This window comes from Pararge aegeria, chromosome 5 (genome assembly GCF_905163445.1).
Source record: "Pararge aegeria chromosome 5, ilParAegt1.1, whole genome shotgun sequence".
Taxonomy (NCBI): domain Eukaryota; kingdom Metazoa; phylum Arthropoda; class Insecta; order Lepidoptera; family Nymphalidae; genus Pararge; species Pararge aegeria.
Window position 1 is genome coordinate 10,967,051 of NC_053184.1, and position 16,154 is coordinate 10,983,204.

Here is a 16,154-nt window from a genome sequence, read left to right on the forward strand (position 1 = left end):
CACCCGCGCCACTACCGCTACAGGAAATTAAAAAAGGTCTTGAGCCACTACGTCGAACCGCGGGCACTCGTCGCCACGTATTCGCTGCATTACTTCGAGACACTAATTACCTCGCATGTAACTATAAATGGAATAACGATTAGGTGACCGGTTACCGGATTTGGCGTTCGGCAACCGTATTAAAATATCAATAACTTTGTAAGGAAAGTGACTTTTTCTATTCGATTTGCGTTTTACATAGTTGCTATTATTAGCAAATAAGTATACTTATTACATTATATTTTCTAGTCTAGTGAATACGTCCACCAATCAGTAGCCTATAACGGTCCACTGTTTGACTAAACGCCTCTTGAAATGGAAGTAAGTTGCCCATAATCATTGCGCGTGTCAGACTTGTTGGTGATGGCTGTAAATGGCAGCAAGCAGGGCGTAGATGCCCGTGCTCCGTTAAATTCCTCTAGTCGCCTCGTACGAGACCCTGCCGTCACTACAAGGCATTATTACTAATATACGCTAATACTACGCAAGTATATCAGTACATTAGTTTTATGAAACTGCTTATAGCATTACTCTTAGATAAAGAATATTAATAAGCGTAGGCAATTCTTAGGTACGCGTAGGTAAAGTATATTTTATCTACAACCATTTCTCATACAGTATAGTTTAAATAGGTAGTCATAATGGAACCATTAATCGTGATTATTATATGAAGTAATGGACGCATTAACGCTGCAGCCGGTCGGTTTTAATCAAAGTTCGTTCGAAGCGAACTTAGTTCAGCAAGATTGCTTCATATCGAGGTAATATAGGCTGGGAGTAATATCTCTCGAACAAAGAATACACACGTTCCCTCCCGACCCGACTGCACTCCCAATTAGATGTTCGATGAAAGTGTAATCAGACGTTGGCCGGATCCGGGACGTAATTAAACGGCGCAGGCGAAGAGTGATTTATTAATAGAAAAGCTCGAGCCGTAATGAAATACTGAGCGGACAATGGCGGCAAGGGTGGCCCGCCCGGGGAAATTAAATTCTCAGCCGCAGCGACGGTCCGGACACCGTCCCGGACCGGACACACATACACTTACCGTTTCTTTGCGGTTGTCAGTCACCACCGATACTCAATAATGTATGCTGTCTGCCAGCTATCGCTTCTACTTCACACAAGCTACCTATCGGGGGGACGTATGAACGAGCATAAATTTGTCGACTAGGGAATGTAAAGAAGATTGGTTTTCTACGAAAAGGGGTATGGAGGAAGGGGCGAAATTGAATTTAGGCCGGCATTCACTAGCGACTCAATATTACACTATAGTACACAATTGAAAAATAATGAAACTAGTTGCCAGTATTTTCAGATTACTCAACGTCTTTGTAAGAAAAAAACGAAAGGCACAATGCATTAACCGTACACGTTATTACGGGAAGCCGTAAAAGCTGTTGCTAGTGTACTTTTCAAATTAAAGCATTAAAGTGTTCTGACCCCATCATTATATTAGAGTGTTGTTCCATTCCACCCCGTATTCCGGCGCCCGCCCTCCGCGAGTCGCCCGACTCTCGCCTGCTTTCGGCTTTCCCCCGCGGTCGGCTTCGCACTTCGGCTCATTCCGCCGTAAGCTCTCGCAGTGAGTGAACGTGTAGTTGTATCTCTGCGGAGCCGCAAACTTTACACGAGCTGTGATAAAATAAAATCCAGTCTTTTATTACTGCTCTGAAATAATAATCTTGAGTCGCGTTATAAATCTTATTTAAACGTCGAGTGCTAAATCCTTGGTATCTTCACAATAATAATCTTTTATTATTTGTTTACATACTTTTCGGAAAACTTGTAAATCTCATTGAAAGTGACAATTTAAGTGGACAAGCGAATCTTGTTTTAGTGGCATTATTGTAACTGTGGAATAGTTGTTGTGGATTAAAGACACGTTCTTGGAGAGCAATTTCAGTGTGTTTACTTTGGCGTGCAGCGTTTGAGAAGGTAAGTTGTGTGTTATCAGCTGTTTACAGACGGTGATAAGCTCGTAAATGATTAAACATTGTATATCGGTTCTTCATTGTAAAATATGTTACACTTGTCAACGGTAAGTAGTAAGGAAGCTCATAAATTAGATTGCATCAGTATAATTTCATATTTTATTTCATAACGAACCTTACGAATAGTGGTAGAGTCATGTAGTGCAAAAAATTCGATGTTTTTGTTTATATATATATTATATATTAATATAGATATATTAACTTACTACTTAGAATTTGGAAAGAGCTTTTTTAACTACACTAGATAAAGCAAATACCGAAAACATTTTTGTAAGCTAAAGTTACCGCCCGCGCTTTTATGCATCTAGGTACTTTGGCTCTACTTTAAATAATAAACTTAGATAAGCCTTAGTAGTAATTTAATTTAAATATAACAATACTGCATTAGGTATAATAAGTATTAATGTGGCCAAGTTTTGTTGTTTAAGTTTTTTTTTTATTTATTTTCTCGAATACCAACGTGTACATGATTATTTATTATTATTTTATTTTTTATCATATCTAGAATTTTACTAATCGAAAAAAGATGATAATATACCTACGAATAAAATTTGTTATGTATTTTTCAATAGCTTTTAACCGTTGATTTGCCTGAACCATTTGGTGTAAGAAGTTACCAAAAAGGTAACTTCTTACCTTGTTGGCCCTAATATATATAGATGGCCCACCGGTTAAACCTGCAGGCAATTAAAACCATGTTGGTTTTAACCAAACTTCTAAAAAGTTAGGGATTATCTAGATACAAGGTAGGAAACGATCCATAATAATTTAATAACAATAATCTATTTATTTTAGGCAAAGCCCGTGGTAATACATTTAAAATAACAATATTAGAGAAAAGAAAAAGAAATAATTAACAATATACAATATCGAATTAAAATTGCAGTATAATTTAGCTCTATAGTTCTAGTATATTATGCTTTCATGTAAATAAAGAAATAAACGCCCCATCCATGTAAGTCTGTGTTATTTTATGAAGAACAAAACGTCAAACTTTGACAACTCTATACAAATTTAACAGGTTTAATTTACTACGAAGTTAAGTTCGTAAAGTTACACTAGGGGCAATGGTAGAGTTCGCAAAGACGGATCAGCAGTAATGATTCCTCTTCGAAAATAATCGCTTGTCTGAAATGTATGAGAATGAGATAAGGATTTATTTTTATGTTCATAGCTACTTTTATAATCTCTGGCTCTAAGTAATTTTTGTCTTAAAGACAGACATTTCACCGTCAACAGATGTTCTGAAATGGGAAAGAAAATATTATCAATCCTGGTCAGTAAATATCAGTGATTAACCGGTAGTGCTAAGAATTGGCATTTGTGTCAGTAATTTTAATAAATATTACATATTATCTTACTTTCATTAAAGTACTTCGGTACCTACCAAAAGTAATATTCTCTTAATGTGAGTACACATAGTAAGTGGGTATATATATCATTTAAAAAGTTACCTTATTTATATTTCTATACATAACAGCAATGAAATCATGTAGGTACTACTAAGCTTTGAACCTCCCACTTTATTTTTATTTAGAACTTTTAGCTTTCGCAACAATTGGCTACAAATAAATCTTCTTTCCGCGGAAATTGCAACCAACGCGTAATTGGAGCTTTAGGGCATCCTACGATAACACTTATTAATTTTGGACGTAACCGATAAACATACGTACTTATCTACCTACGTGAAAAACAAGTGAATGAGTGATGCTTAAATCGTTCACACTTCAAAGATTAAATGACCAAGGGTAGATAATTAGAAAACAAAATTTGAAATGATATTGTCGCGTCGGTCCTTATGTTTCATATAATAAGAAGAAAAGAAAATTGGTTTTAATATGTTACTGTTGTAAGCCTGTCAATATCTTGTAGTCATAAAAAAACTCAAATAGAGCTCTGACGATTCCAGAGCTCGTCTTGAATGTGGGTTGAAACTTTACAAAATGTCTTATTTTGTAAAGTAGCCGCCACGGTTATGTCTAATAGTAAGCAATAAAATGTTTTAGTTCTCATAAGCGTAATTGGTACTTATTTCATCTTAGCCATAACTTTTGCACATGTTATTTAATTATATCTGTTAAAAAACTAAAAAGAGACCGCGTCGTGGGGACTCGGCAGATGTGTAATATTCAAACTATTTTATTGAGCATAAAATGATTAATTAGGTACGAAAGAAAATATCAAAAATATTCATTATTATTGAAAAGAATCATTATTCAAAAAATACACTTTTTAATTTAATACCGAATTAAAAATCCAGAATTTCTTAACGAATAAGAAGGCTTGACTCTATGAATCACTTACTTTTGTAATAAGTAATTGGTATAAATCGCGTAGTAGCCACGTTATCGGGTGATCGGATAGGTGTTTCACTAAAAATAAACCTGCCAAGTGCGAATCAGACTTGCGCATTGCGGGTTCCGTACCTACCTTCGAAAGTGGCTTAAACATTTATTTGATTAAAAAAATAATTATTACTCGACCGACTGGAAACACCGAAATGCATTTGAAAAGAGTAAATGGTGTTTTTAAAAAAAAGTATGCTTGTTTACACCAACCTCTATCCACACGATTTGTTTCGGTTTCATAAAAACATATGTTTTGGAATGTACAAATTTTTATTTTAAAACCTTTTATTTGAAACTCTTATGAACCTCATTTTGCCGTTTTGGCAATGAAAATTAAAATATTTATCTTTTTTTCCAGCTGCAAACTAGTTTTTACAACAATTCCAAATTTTAAAACCTTACAAAGCTTGACAAATTATGATAACAAATCCGTAATTACATACTCTTTGAGTGATGGCATTAGAAGTTGTAGCTTTTTATTGTTTGTAAATTATGTATTAAAGTCTACTTTTATATATAACGTATGTTATATATTTAAATATATTATGTATATTTTATATTTATATATTACAACACTCTTGGCACTATCCCGTTCTCTTGCTGTAAGTCTATTCTACAAAGGTTGCCTGCAAAAGATAGCTTGCAAAGATAAAATTTTCGGAACCGACAGGATTTCAACCTGTGACTCACTGGCAATCACAGCCAGAGCGCTTTAGCCACTTAAGTTACGGCTCTCCTACAGTCCATGAAGAAATTAGTATATTGCCTTTTACATCAGTTTTATAGCGACTGTAGACTGTGTTCTGTAGCGAGTCTTTGTCAGTAATTATAAAGTCTCAACAACAAGTCGCGCTTATAATATCATTTACTTGTGTTGGGAATTAAAAAGAAACAGTGAAGTAGATTAGTGATGTTGCATGCACTCACACGGCTCTGCATAATGACGCCGCACCCCGCCGCTTGTTATTTTAATTGTTGTGTCTTAATTAAAGTTTGGTCGCACCCCCTGGCGAAGGGGGAAAGGCACTCGAGAACAGCTGAAATCACTTAAAATTCAAGCTATTTATTTCCATTACAGGACAAAGGCTTGCTTAATGGGGTCACGAAACTTCCACGTATTAATCTATAGACTAAATTAATTGTATAGGAATAAAGTTTATTGTGTCGGAAAATTTTGCACTAGGTATTTGTAATTAAGTGAAGCTATTTTTCAGTTGTTCGTACGCTTAATTATTTTCTTTAGAAGTATTATAATGCGGGCCGTTATCGATCTATTGAGATAATCACTTATTTCTCAGTAAGCTTTCTAAAATTGGTCCAAGGTGTCATGAGTATACTAAAGGTACTTCTACTATATCGGTCATAAAGATTAAGACACTACATATTTTCAATATTAATATATTAATTATTTGTCTACTTGCGTCTAAAAGCAGTTTCCTGCTAAATTGTTTGGCTCGCTCAAATTCGCGAATCAAATTATAGAGAGTTCATTATTCACAAAATATTTTTCAAATTAGTAAGCATTACTATTTAAATTTATATTTAATAATAAAATTATAATAAAATTATTAAATTAAGTAATGCTTACGCAACGGTTCATTGAATTTAACGGATAGATATTATTTAATAAAAAATTATCGCCGCTTAACCACGCATTTAATTAAAGTTGCACTTATCATAAAATTAATGATGTACTTATAATTTATAACGATAACAATTTTATCTCGGTAATATGAGCGGTACCTACATTCTATCTGAGTAACAAGATTACGCGAGTAATTAAACAGGACCGTTCTGTTTTTCTGAAAAATAATGATGTAACCATTAATTAACACGGGCTTATTAAACCTTCTGAATTCTAATTAACGATGTGCTCCAACTAAATCATAATGTGTTGAACTATAGGTCGTGGTCATTACGTTGCCAATGTACATATCTTAATCTGAAGACACGAGGTTTCCTGGAATTTAACCAAGTAAATTTATCAATTATTGTTTTTATCAATCAAATTATAATTGGAAAATATATTCTCAACATATCAGCTGATATTTATAATAAAGACATAAAATATTTATATCAGCGGATCAATTCGTTTCCTTAACATTGAGTGCTCTCCTCAATACTTTTTTGTCTTCGCAACCATTTAGTATCGTTATTCTCAACATTATTAACAAGTTATCGGCATACTTTAGGGCATGGATCGCAACTCAGAATGAGAAGGATATAGGACGTATTCCCCCATGCTGGCCAAGTGCTGATTGGTAACTTTACACGCCTTTGAGAACATCATTGAAAACTCTCAGGCATGCAGGTTTCTTAAATATATTTTCCTTCACGGTTAAAGACAGAAATACACACTAGTGTATTTTGTGCCGTTACGTCTCAATCTGTATGGTAGTAGAGTGAAAAGCAAAAAATTGTTGAAATAGGAATTAACTATTGCGCGATAGAGGGTCGAGAAGTGCTCACCTCCATATTGTAAAAACAAAAAAAAAAGCAGACAAGCAAGCAAGCAGACTATCAAAGGCTCTCAAGCCTTTGATAGTCTGCTTGAGCAATATTATAACAACGTGGTAAAATTAGAAAGATGTTTCAAAGCGCAATTTTAGCTGGTTAGGTTACCAATTAGACACCGCCACATAACTATGAACGCAATTATCAAACAATTTAATAGCCTATATGCATAACAATAATACGTACTTGTGGTCAGTGGCTTGCATTCGACTTAAAGTTAATTTGCAATCTACTCATCTTAATTAAATAATTAATTAACGTACATAAAGCTAAAACAACACGAGCTGTTCTTTGATTTTAATTATTGCATTCATTTGAATATTTTATTCTTAACAGAATCTTGTGATTCTCACTTTTATCAATTTAAATCCTGTCTACTAATTAAAAGAAAAGTACCTAGTTGGCAAAAGAAGATACCGGTACCTAGAACAATGGGCCATAAACATTATGTAAACTAATATCTCATACTTCTGCAAGATTTCTATTGCCTCTCTATTTTAGATTATTTATATTTCATCATCTTCATCACTTGAACTGATTGATGCCCACTGCTGGACTTAAACTGCTGTAGAGAGTTTCAAAGTGCACAGTCCTGTGCCGCTTTTGCCCAGCGGCCAACGAATCGCTGAATGTCGTCTGTTGACCTCGTTAGAAGTTGACTAACGCTGCGTTTAATGGTGCGGGGTGGACATTTCAGCCCCTTGGGACCCTAAAGCCCATCGGTTCTCCGAGCTATTTGCCCTAACCATTGCCACTTCAGTTTCGCGACTTCTTGAGCTATCTCGGTAACTCTACTTTTCTATGGATCTCGTCAATTCTCTCGTAATTCGTAACCCGCTTTAACTGCTTAAAAAGGAGCATTACAGTAATCTGATGCCCGTTTCCAACCAGTTAAAATATAAATTTGGTTTATTTTTAATAATCTTAAATGAAAAATGAAAACTAAGACAATACAAACACAAAACACCGCAACTTGTGGCAAGAATCAAGTAAACAAGTTAGGTTATATGAGTTGCTAAGTGAACATCGATAGGTGAACGGTAAATGTATATCTAGGAATCCTCTTTGATTAGGCATTGCCTTGTTCGTCGTTAATAAAAGCGGGCATGAGTCTTCTTATGGGGCCCACACGTTAAAGAGTCAAGAGTCATCACTGGCGACACGCGCTGTTCGCTGTAAGCACTGTTTCTATTAGCTAAGGGAAAATTTAGAAACATACGTAATAGTTAACTTTCAATCAATCAATCAATTCTAACCGTATTCGGTCACAGTGACTGTTTCGCATTCCAGCTGAGAGCGTCGCTGGTGAGCTCTAAGAAGACTCGCACAACCTGATTTTGTGCTAAACGTGCGGCTGTATTCGCTACAAGTCAACACACCGGCTATATAGTTATATAATACGGCCGCTGGAGGTCTGGCCTTTAGCTCATCGCGTTGAGCGTCCAGTATAATAAATAATAATAAATATACTTCGACAATACACACATCGCCATCTAGCCCCAAAGTAAGCGTATCTTGTGTTATGGGTACTAAGATGACTGATGAAAATTTTTAGGAATAGTATACATAAATATTTATAATATACTAATAAACACCCAGACACTGAAAAACATACATGTTCATCACACAAACATTTACCAGTTGTGGGGATCGAACACACAACATTGACTAAGAAAGCAGGGTTACTGCCCACTGCGTCAATCGCCCGTTAACATACATAATATGTTAAATCAACTCAGGTACAATAAGCTTAGCTCGACCACTCGCTCCTGGTTTACAATGGAAGGAAAATTATCATTTTACCATTGTAGGTCAATCATCTTTTGTCAACCAATATGACATACTGCGCATATTGTTGCTTTCGATTGTCAGTCTATTTTGACCCTTAGTGAGTTGTCTTTCAAGATCTAAGCTCCCGAGCTATGTTAGTTTAAAGCATTCGACATATACGTAGTTTAGCTTTAATGGTTTTTTATTAACACATTTCTGTTAGCTGGGGGTAATATAGAAACATACGTCATATTTTACTAAAAGCTAAAATCATTTCTGAAGTGCACTAGTAAAGCTACGTGAGCTAAGCTAAGCTAGCTACACTTAGCTCTTCAAGTCGCGTTTGCTTTGTTGCAAAATAGTTACAAAAAGTAACTTTTCCTCATTAAAATATTAGTGCACTAAACAATAAACCAATTAAAATAGCTTAATTAAAAATCATAATCAACACAGTTCCGAGCTTCTTAATTAATTATTAGATTTTCCAATTAGCCGTGTTTGTGTTCGTATAATTAATGTATGGGCCGTATTAGTGTTGGTCTCAGCTAGGGTTGTCATTTATCACTATTACAAATTAAGTAATTTAGTATACATAAAGTGTGAATAGCAATGTTTATAATTACTACTGCTTAAGAAATATATGGATATGTACTCAAAATCAACATAATTATAATCACAAATTTTCGGAACGTGCCAATCGATTAAATATGTAGAGAAATATTTAATTACTATAACAGATTATGTACCTCACAATACTTATAATTTCCATCCTATGATTTTTATAACTTCATCGTAAAGCCTACTTTATAACTATGTGACCTTAATATTGTAAACGAGATATAAATATATTGGTAACATTACATATTATTACAATGGCAATATTAATTTATGATGAAAGGCAACCCTAGATGTATCGATGTTGGCAAAATCTGATCCGACACGACACTCGGCAATTACCGTTCACTACAAAACACATCGAATTCGCGTAATTGCTGGGAATATTACGGCTCCCAACTAAATTGTTCTCGACTTAATTAATTAAGCTTTTGTTTCAAACTAACAGCAAAGTGTAGAGTTGGCAATTCTAAATTGGATCTTGTAATTACCTTACCCACTTGCGCAGAAACTGTCTACTTTCAATTATAGCCGAAGCTTGCTTAATAGAATCAATTATAATTGGGAAACAATACGAAACCTTATATAATTCATGTTTGTTAACAAATCCGAAGTTAAAATTTAATTTTGCTCTATACAATTAAAACTACAATACTTTTCTCTCTGAATATAACACCCGAGAGTCGTCTTACCTGTTTCAGCAATTAAATAATAATTATTTTGAGGTAATATCTTACTAGGTGTATGTAAACACAGTAGGTACACTATGTATTGAAGATCTAGAATGTTACAGCAACTGAATAATCCTCGCATCAAACTTTGTCATTGACAATACCATGTGACAAACGCAATCATTTCTGATCTGCGGACACTTTTTTGCTCTTGGCTAAAACTCATAAGACCGATGAAAAGGTATTGTTAAATGCGTGTGTTATTTATCTGTAAAGAAAACTGTGAATTTATAACTCGGGGATGCCTTTGAATTGGGGTTTTCTGACAAAAATATCTCATTAGTAGTCTGGACTTAGGAAGTTCACTCGGACTACGCCTCAGGGTGCACGTTAAGCCATCCGATCCAGTTATTATAAGTCGACAATGGAGTAGCCTGGTGGGTCTATGTTCCTATGATAGGAGAGGTCTGTACCCAGCAAGGGTACCTCATTAGGTTGATGATATTAATGATTTAGATAATTGCGATTATAGCATTGCAATCTAATTGGCTAAATATTAGCACGACAGCATGAGAAAAATTAAAACTACAACTATATTGTCCATAAAGGCCAGACGTTTTGGGCCTGAAGTGATTATTTGGACTATTTCTATTTTACATAGTCTAGTATTTTTACCATCTAATTTGTGTAAATATTAAATTTAATTTACCCATCTTAGTTTTGTTATCTTAATAAATATGCGTGTAGTTAATTAGTGAAATAGCCTGGTATCGCTCGTCAAGTTGCTCGTGCAAGTTGTTTTTCAAAACAAAGCCGTCACAAATTGGCCGGGCCTACGGGGCGCCGGCTACTGGACACCGCCGCGCGCTCGTTACGCTCCCGCCTCGTTAGGAGAATTGTTTGTTCGAGTATGTAAAAATGTGTTTATTTGCACGTACGCTCCGGGCTAAAAAATATATGAAAAGACCCTTTTAAGACTTTTAATGATTTCCCGGCAAAGGGAAATTGGGTTAGTTATTTTCCCCGGGGTTGTCCCTCGTTAAGTTTTAATGGGGTAGCTAGCTACGACGTAATCAAACGTGCTTATTTAAGCTAACGACGTTTACAGGTCCCTGTACTTTGTCGTCAATAGAAGTAATTTAAAGAAGACCGCTCCTAGTTACGCCTTTGTCGTACGCAAATGAGATCTTTAAAAAAAAATGTGAAAACTGCTAAGCGCTGCGGAAAGCGACTTCTGTGGAATCATTAATATCAAGAGTTCCTAAGGAACATGTTAATCAGAAACAAGTTAGAAACAGGGGGTTTCCGGTGGGGCCAGTATCAAGTCTCCGTATAGGCAGAACGCCTAATTAATCTTCAGTAAAATGTCGACATTGCTTGTTTTTGCCAGGAACTCGGCTCATTAGAGCGACGAGGCATGTTGATTACATTCTGTTGCGCTTATTAGCGCAAACTCTCATTAGGGGCTACTATTGTTGTAATTAAACAAGCAACGTTTCGAATCGAGACCCTCGCATCGCGAAATCGCCCCTATCCACTCGTGATACAATGTAAGTCGTGACAAGCGATAGTAGAGTTGTGTGAATTTAATTAACAACTCAATAGCTACAGAGAATGAAGGGGGAGTTCTTGTGGCGTCTGACATAATTCAATTGTTATCTATGGTATAAAAAGCCGAGGTTTGTTTAGAAGTGAGTTACACAATTACGCCAGGGTACTTGGTTCCGGCACGGTGCGGGTTGTCGACGGGTGTGAGTTTAATTGGGCGTCGAGGAGCGCTGGCGCGGCTGTAGCCATGTACCTCTCTAACACTTCTAATTGGCTCGCCAACACTAACAGGAGCGCTTTTCTCTAAAATGGTTGCCCATAGTCATTACTTATAATAGGGTCCTAGTCTCTATACAATACTACTACTACCTTTTTATCTTTTATTTGGATATTTTTGTTTCTTTTATTTATCACACTATTTTCTCTATCTCTGGCTCTATCATGTTTAGTTTCATTGAATAAATCATTGGCTTATGCTGTTAGGATGTATTTTTATATTTTTAAATTGCATTTCTTCCAATTTAATTCCAAGAAATCCAAATTTAATAATTTCATTAGTATTAAAAATAACTTAGGGTCCTTAATTGGGTTGTGTTTTTTTAAATGTATAATATTTTTTCTTATTTGAATGGAAATGCTTTTGCATTTGTGTTATTTTTACCTAAAGGCAGATTAAAGATTACTTCAAATATTAAATAAGATTTCTTAGATTCAAGTAAGAAAATCTGATAAGTGAAAAAAAAAAATTTAAATCGACATCTTTTGAAACCGTCTTTTTAGAGGTTTGTCAAATATTTTTTGTATCAGTATGTAGTAAATATTTTTAACTTTATGAATTTAGACTTGTCTAAGTTATGTTGGATGAAACGTTTCCAACATTCCTAAATTTCAAACTTAAAATTAAAATCGAGTGACAGCCTCTCGGCTTACAGCAGCGAATAAAGTTTTAATAATACATAAATTTAAGAAAAACCTTAACCTACTTTATGAAATGAATGAAACTTCCTGCAAAATTGCATAGGAAAATATCTTGTGTGCGAATCTCAGCTAAAATATCAAAAACTTTGTTCATACTCTTTGGCTCTCATATAACTAAACAATACGTTATCCATTGACCGGACAAAATAAGCGTACTCCTTTTCATTATACGCACTTACGAGTAAAACGATTAATTAAGAATAATGCCGTGTACATTTGTTGAGCTTAATTGTACAAACATCCATTCTATCTGTGTCAGTATTCGATTGTGAATTATTGATTGCCCGTAATGTATTTTGATTGTCACCTCACGTTCTCTGCGCGTGCGCCGATGTGACAAAACAACTTGTAGCCATTGCTTTGAAATGTATTGGTACTTTACAACCGTGTTATGAATCAAACACCTTATAAAATAGTAGAAAACTGGATTATTTTATTTCTTTGTTGGTAATCCACTAATATTTTTTTAGTATATAAAAATACAAAAATATAAAATTCAGTTCTTTATGATCAGATTACATTGGATCGATAACCTGTTAGACGATGGTGACGGAAAAAATTCAAACTGCGTTGCGGTCGCAACGCCCACCTCTTTTTATGCTCTTTTATCTCCTAATTATCCTTTTATACTTTTTTTTGTATCGAATACCACCACCACTCATATCAGAGGTCACAGTGCGGAAAGTTTGTCATTTCATGAGGGACAACTCTCGGGGTAAGGAAAAACGCGATTAAACGACTCCTTTGATACAATAATTTATAATACTTTATGAATGAACAGTATTAAGGTAGAACGCGCTCTCTCTTAATGTCCTATTTCAAATAACTTATAGGAAATAGTAACTGAAAACTCTCAAAAAAACATTATTTTTATTTACAACTAGCTGTTGCCCGTGGCTTCGTTCGCGTTTGTTTTTGTTTTTAAAGCGTTCCATGTACGTACTATGGGATAACTGCTTAGCTTAGCCCTTATGTAGCCCTTAATTTCTTTTTAACTCGTTATAACTTATAAATTAAATGTCCGATTAGAATTGATTAAACAGTATTTCACTGCTATATAAATAAATATCCTTGATACTAAAATTATTTATTGGAATACGAATTATACTGCAATACAAATTAAACCACTTTGGTTTCTACCGTCGATCTAATAAAATGTAAGAACACAAAAGCTGCTATTGTGACTCAACTATAACAGGTTGTTAAATATACTTCCTCGCGGAGTTTTTTATAGGTTTTATAATAAGTACCTTCTTAAATCATGTAGTACATGATTTTTATATATCACCAATAATTTTCTAAGCGCACATCAAGTAATGAATGATCTTTATAGATAACATTTTGCTACTTTGCGTTACATTATTGTAATTTTTTTAAGAATATCCCTTATCAAAATAAATTATAGCCTTTCTTGATAAATAGGCTATCCAACACTAAAATATTTTTTCCTATCAAACCGATAGTTCCTAAGATTAGTGCGTTCAACCAAATAAACAAATAAAAAATCTCTTCAGCTTATTATCGATAAATATACTACGACAATACACACATCGTCGTCTAGCCCCAAAGTAAGCGTAGCTTGTGTTATGGGTACTAAGATGACTGATGAATATATTTGTGAATAATATAATACTTTTAATTGAATTGATCAATAATCAACAATTTGGGGGCAATTAAAGGAGAGGTGTTTTTGCTTCGGGGTTTATCTAGAAAAAAGTATAAATATTTTGTAGATTTGCAATGGGCCGAGAATTGAGCCTGACGCGGCACAGACCGGATATGAGCGGCTATTTAATTTCCGCACCTCCACTGATCGTTTCTATGTACTCAATCAATTTTAAAATTACATATCTCTGTTGCACATTCATTAACTTTAAACATAAAAATTTTACATGCCCTTGTCCCAGCTTAAAATGTTTCAACAGAAACAACTGGTTTACCCAAAATTTACGATTTAATTATACTGTTGCTATATTTACTCGGTAATACAGTAAGCACAGTCAGTGTTTGCAGATAAAAATAAATAATAAAATTTTTAATTACATAGCCTTCAATGCCTACTCAGGAGTGAGTTTACAAACTTAGTTATTCCGTCCAAAACTAACAAAAATAGTGCTTACAATGAATGTGTATAAAGTCACCGGTTGAAGCAAATAAGCTTAATTTTCTCTGTAATAACATACATGTTGGTTTTGTAAAAGTACTGCACACAACTTTATACAATTTGTTTCACGCCAATCCGTATGTTATTATTCATACAACTTGATCTCCAATCTCCTTAGAAGATAAATTATATAATTTGCGCTAAGTAAAACTTAGGCTTGGAAAATTAAGTATATTTATTTAATTTAACCGCTTTTAATATAGATAATGATAATATTATGTAGATGAGCAGTTTTTAGCAAATAATGGTCCATTGAGGTTACTTAATTTAATTTATTGCAGAAATGGAATACCTAGTCTTCCATTATTTGAATTAATTATAGTGTTACTATAGCTGCGCCTCGTGGCATCAACCGTGGTGATCTTATATTCACGTATTTTTTTTATTACAATAACGTGTACAGACTTATTCATGTACACGTATAATGTACGTATTTCCATTCCAAATTTCTGTTAATCGATTCAGTAGTTACACACTTACGTACAAACTTTCACCTTTATGATATAAACGCGATAATTAAAATCGAAGAACATTTGCGATAAAAATTATAAACTAAATAATATTTACTTTATAGTATTTAGTTTATATATCAAATCGGTAGGTACATATTTTATTTCTTTGTATAATAATAGCTTGTCTATTTGTGCTATAATTTATAGGTCACATGTAAAGTGGCTACCTATGCCATTAACATATTAACTTTCGCATTTAAATAACAAATCCATACCTACATTTTATTTCCATTGTAACATCACGATTGCTTCGTTGACCTTTAATGGCCTCAAACAAACATGAGCTGTTTGTATTCTTAGTAGGTAATGTTTATTTTCGCTTGATTACATATTTAATTAACATACTATACTACATACAAAATATTTTTTTGATCTATTAATTCTAGATATATTATACATGTTATACATATTCGTTCGATATTATTCTTTCAATATTAAACGTGTGTATGTTCGTTTATTTTCTTCTTACTTATCAACTAGATACTGCATTTATCCTAATTAAATAAGGCACATATATGGTTCGCTTCCTGGAGATGGGCAGTGGGTGCTTTGTATCCCGAAAAAACAACAGGATAAAGTTCCCGGAGAATTAAAAAACTACCCAAGGTTTCACAGCTAAACAAGTCTTCACACAGCTTGCACCCTGGAATGGATATAGGATTATTTTCATCCCGGCAAACTTGGTAGTCGCGGGTTTTTTTAAAAACCGAATTATTCACAGACTAATTCAATAAGATCAGTTCGTAGTTGATTGACTGAAAAAACTACAGGCATTTTGCTTATTATGGAGTTCATGTACGAGTTATAAACACTATTTGTTAGATCAATTTGGGCTTGTAACCTATATAGCTTGCTCAACAGCAATTCACTTTAATAGAATCTTTTGCATCACCCAGGGTCCGCCGGGACATTTTGTCTTCTAGCGATAAGAATCTACCTAGCAGGTTTACCATACTATACACAGAACTGATAAAGTTTGGCACTTTTTAAAATCAATACAA

At 34.2% G+C, this 16,154-nt stretch overlaps 1 protein-coding gene across 2 annotated transcripts in view; it reads left to right on the plus strand.

The window, feature by feature from the left end:
• Positions 1-1,620: 1,620 nt before the first annotated feature.
• Positions 1,621-16,154, plus strand: part of LOC120624085 (LIM domain only protein 3-like) — a 69,187-nt gene continuing 54,653 nt past the window's right edge. For both annotated transcript variants that reach the window (XM_039890423.1, XM_039890424.1), the window contains exon 1: positions 1,621-1,977. The gene's annotated coding sequence lies outside the window, so the exon portion shown is untranslated. The remainder of the gene's footprint in view (positions 1,978-16,154) is intronic.